Genomic DNA, 5,043 nt, shown 5'->3' on the forward strand with positions numbered 1-5,043 from the left:
TCGAAACCACTGGGCCTTCAGTTTCATGGACGATATTCATCTAGTGATGGCCTGAGCCTGCTTCTTCCTGCTTCTCTCTCGCTCTCTTCTTTCAGCCATCCTCCCAAAGCTCCCCTCACCACCAGCTTTAGGCCTTTTCTTCCTGATCCAATTCCTTCTGAAAGCCCCTCGATGATATCACTGTTTTGTTTTGCTTTCTTTAAAACCACAGAATTGTTGACCTTAGTCCTTCGTGACATCACTGATCATAATACACTGTTGAAATATAACCACCACCACAGGAACTGCCCTGCTCTAGGATGTGTACCCCGATTCAGAATCGAGTTTTAGGTAAGATGTCATTCCCTTAGACTGGAACACGAGGAATCTGATTCACGTCAGTCAATCAAGCACTGGAGTGGAGTGTGAATGTGAGGAGGGATCCAGAAAAGTCGTTGAATTTTGTTGCAAGTATTAGGGGAGAAAGGTCGTGTTCGGAGTGGAATGGACCAAAATGGCTGGGGAGGATACCTAATGGAATGGCAAAGAGCTATCAGAGAAACAAAGAAGGGGGTGAGGGGGTCTGGAGAAGCCAATGAGATTTTATGGTGGACAACTGGTATATGATGCTGACTTTGATAGAGGGTGAAGAGTTGTGGAACGGGGCCATGTAGCCATGTAACTTCAGAGGTGCTGAGAAACAACGCAGCACATCCACGAGGGCAGCTAGGTCTTGCTCATGGTCCTTCAACAAATGCTCGTGGAACATCTGTCGGAGGAGCTGGAGTGACACAGTACAGAGACTTATGGAATCTGAGATATGCTTTCTGTCCTTACAAGCCTTGGAGGAGGCATAAATATCCTTTTTTTTTTTTTTTACATTTATTTCCTGGTTTATGTGTCTATTTATTTATTGTGGTTTTTAAGCTGCTGGGTCTGGGACTTGAACTACAGTCAGCCATGTGGGAATCCGCACCTTTACACCAAGCCACCTGCTGGCACAAATATCTTCAACAAATGTGTCCAGGATTAGTCAGTGTGAGACACAAACCTATTACTCTTAGACATTCAGATCAGAGCAAGACCACATCTGGCTGAAATCAATGTACAGCACCCCAGTGAGGGAAAAGGGGTGGTAGGAAACAGCTGGGAACTGTGTGTGTGTACCCTCTCCCTACAACCTCCTTCATTCAGTCAGTGATTTCATTTGTTTCCCTTTTTTAAAGATTTATTTATTTACTTAATTCAATTTGTTATTATTTTTTAATTTGACCAGAGAAAGGCAGAGAGAGAAAGGGAAAGTGAGAAAGCAAGCCGCCAGGTCCAGGACTCGAACTGTGGTCGGCCATGTGGGGATCCAGTTCCTTTAACCACCACACCACCTGCCGGACCCCATTTGTTTTCATCTTACCTCATATCCACTGAATTCACATTGACTCAAGAGAATCCTGTAGAGCTGATCTCATCCACATCAACATCCAATCTAGGACTGGAGAAACACTGGGAATGGGCGTGCCCAGTAAAGGACTATGGGACATAGCCAAAATCTGCGGTTCGAGGAACACACGGAGCTTAGGAAAAGAAAGGTCAGAAAGAAAAACTACCACAGCTAAATAGAAAAGCAAATAAGAAAAGTTGGTGTCAGAGCAAGCAGATGGTATAGTGGTTAAGGGGCTGGACTCCCATATGGTCGACCACAGTTCAATTCCAGACCCAGCAGCTTGAAAATCGTACCAGAAAGACCAGCAGATGGTGTAGAGGTTGCATCGCTGGATTCCCACATGGTCAGCCATGGTTTGAGTCCTGGACCCAGTGGCTTCAAAATCATACCGGGCGTGTGTGCTTGGATGCCCAAGATCCCAAGAGGAGAATGAAGGAGAAGCGATTGTGGCATGGCTATTCCCCTGGGGTCGATTTCTCACTTTTCCTCTCATTGTCTCTGACTCTCTATGGCAAGTACACATGACCTAAGGCAAAAACCTCTCAAAACTTAAAGAAAAAGAGGGACCAGCAGTTAGCGTAATGGCTGTGTTGCTGGACTCCCATGTAGTCAACCGTGGTGTGAGTCCCGGACCCAGTGGCTTAAACTCACGCCGGGCGCGTGTGCGTGCGTGCCCAAGATCCCGTGAGGAGAATGGAGGAGAAGGGATTGTGGCATGGCTATTCCCCTGGGGTCGATTTCTCACTTTTCCTCTCATTGTCTCTGACTCTCTATGGCAAGTACACATGACCTAAGGCAAAAACCTCTCAGGAGAAAAAAAATAAATAAAGAAAAAAAAATCATACTATATACATGTGTGTGAGTGCCCCAAATCCCAGGAGAATGAAACAGAAGTGACTGTGGCCTGGCCATGCCCCCTGGGGGTGATTTCACACTTTCCCTCTTTCCCAATTTCCCTGTCTCTCTGGCAAGTGCACATACCCTATAACAAACAAACAAACAAAAACAAACAAACGAAGCCAACAAAAAATAAATAAAAAGAAAAGCAGGTGTCACAAACTTCAAGAGAGAAGAGTGGCTTAGGAATTTGACAGTCAGCACTGCCAGATGCTACAGAGGGGGCGGCTCCATAGCCTAGTGGTTAAGACAGCTGGATCCCACATAACCAACCCCCCAGTTCAAGTCCAAGACCCTGCAGCGTAAAAAACATTCTGTGTGTGCGTGTGTGCGTGTGTGTGTGTGCGTGCGTGCATGTGTGTGTGTTCAAAATCCCCAAAGGAGGGAGAGATGGAGAAGAGATTGTGCTTTGACCACTCCCCATGCGGCTCCATAGCCTAGTGGTTAAGACAGCTGGATCCCACATAACCAACCCCCCAGTTCAAGTCCAAGACCCTGCAGCGTAAAAAACATTCTGTGTGTGCGTGTGTGCGTGTGTGTGTGTGCGTGCGTGCATGTGTGTGTGTTCAAAATCCCCAAAGGAGGGAGAGATGGAGAAGAGATTGTGCTTTGACCACTCCCCATGTGGTGCTTTCTTCGCTCCCTCTCTGTCTCTCTGGTGAGTGCTCATGTTCTCTAGCAAACAAACAAACAAACAAAATGCTACAGAGAAATTAGAGTGAACGTTGAGCCAACCAGTGGCCTGGTTAAGGCAGCAGGATCCCACACAGCTGACCGTGCAGTTCAAGCTCTGGACCTAACAGTTTGAAAAACATACCAGGTGTATATGTGCATGTGCCCAAAATGCCAAAAGGAGAAATGGAGGAGAAAGGATTAGAGCATGGCCATCCCCCATGGATGGCCCAAGTAGATTTTTTTTTACTTTCCCTCTCTCTCTCTCTCTCTCTCTTTTTCCTCAGCAAGTGCACATTCCTTATAGCAAAATAAAATAAAAAATGGTGAAAATTAAACAATTAATAGTGCTTACAATACAAACCTCAGAAGACAATGTTAGAAACAAATCATCCACAAAGATCATTATTTTGAGTAGATTTAGGACACCAAGGCCATTCCTATTCACACCTATCTACTCACCATAAACAGTCATGGTCATACGTACTAGACTGCCATTGAGTATAGGAGTACCCGTGACAGGAAGAAAGCTGACAGCAGAGTCTGTGGTAGTATTGACAGAATGACCCCAAGAGATTCCATTTTGAGAGGTTTATAAATAAGATCTTAAGATTTGAACCAGTAATTCCCTTATTTGCATCTCTATTTTCTCTGCTGATATCTTCAGTTCGAGCACATCAACAATTAGCAAGAAGTTCTTATTAATCCATCTTTCCACTCCTGGTTGTTTTTTTTTTTTTTTTTTGAAGTTTGTTTCTTCCATGAGAGAGAGAGAGGAGGAAGCCCCAGTAGGATATTTTGTTCACAAGAATTTGGCCATCTTTGAGCACTCTAGGCAGCAGCACAAAATAGCTGTCTGAACGTAAGTTTTTATCAAAGCCAGAGTTGAATAACTTTCTAGTCACATTGTCTATGGCACATACTGGCCATTTGCAGAACTACTGGGTGGTCGGAAAAGTCGTGACGTGTTTTTCTATGCAAAAATGTCTCATGCTTTTTCTGACAGCCAATACATTTTCATTTTTTTAAGAATTATTTGATTTGATTTGATTTGTTTTAACTTGACCAGAGAGGGACAGAGCGAGAGTAAAAGAGAGAAGAAAAGTGAGAAAGCAAGCCACCAAGTCTGGGACTCCAACCACAGTCGGCCATGTGGGAGTCCAGCACCTTTAAACACCATGCCACCCGCCAGCCCCACACCTGAATTTCTTACTGATTAATGTACCAGCACACCCCACCTAGATGACTAGCTCGTTAGTGCCATGAAAGTTAGAACCATGCAAGTGAAATGCCAGGAACAAGGTGAGTGCTTCACAAATGATTTCTGGAGAAATGAATACCTCAGTTTGCTGTTATTAATACCGTCACCACCACGAGCTATTACTTTATATCAGGAATATACTTTCTATACAAATAGCTAAGAGGCCTGACTCTGAAATTAGGCCGCCAGAATTCAAATGCTGGGGACCTCTTGCTAGTTGCGTAACCTCTGAAGTTCCTTACTTTTTAAATAAGTGGGGTAATTAGGGTGAGTACCCCATAAGGTTTTTCTAAGGTAAATGAGATGTTACAGGTCAAATTGTACTTAGAATAGTACTTAGGGAGTTCTCAATACCTGTTAGCTATCATTATTGTTATTAAATAGCCCACATTATTTTCTATACTATCAAAGTGTTTTATTTAAGCACTGAGAGAAGTATTGTCCTTAAATGACATGTTGACAGGGCCAGCAGGTGGCGTGGTGGTTAAGGTGCTGGATACTCCCAACATGGCTGACTACAGTTCAAGTCCTGGACCAGGTGGCTTGCTGTCTCACTTTCCCTCTCTCTCTGTGTGTCTCTGTCTAGTTGAATTAAAATAAATGAATGAAGGGACCAGCAGTTGGTGTAATGGCTATGTCGCTGGACTCCCATGTAGTTGACTGTGGTTCGAGTCCTGGATCTGGTGACTTAAACTCACGCCGGGCACGTGTGCCTGTGTGCCCAAGATCCCAAGAGGAGAATAGAGGAGAAGGGATTGCAGCGTGGCCATTCCCCCTTGGGGGTGATTTCTCG

At 44.6% G+C, this 5,043-nt stretch overlaps 1 long non-coding RNA gene across 2 annotated transcripts in view; it reads left to right on the top strand.

The window, feature by feature from the left end:
• Positions 1 to 257: 257 nt before the first annotated feature.
• Positions 258 to 5,043, top strand: part of LOC114005383 (uncharacterized) — a 10,631-nt gene continuing 5,845 nt past the window's right edge. Inside the window, exon 1 of one of the 2 annotated variants that reach the window (XR_003547246.1) lies at positions 258 to 330. This is a non-coding gene — a long non-coding RNA (uncharacterized LOC114005383). The remainder of the gene's footprint in view (positions 331 to 5,043) is intronic. The other variant, XR_003547247.1, reaches the window with a different exon arrangement.

The sequence above is a fragment of the Tupaia chinensis genome, unplaced genomic scaffold (genome assembly GCF_000334495.1).
Source record: "Tupaia chinensis unplaced genomic scaffold, TupChi_1.0 Scaffold143728_1, whole genome shotgun sequence".
Classification (NCBI taxonomy): domain Eukaryota; kingdom Metazoa; phylum Chordata; class Mammalia; order Scandentia; family Tupaiidae; genus Tupaia; species Tupaia belangeri.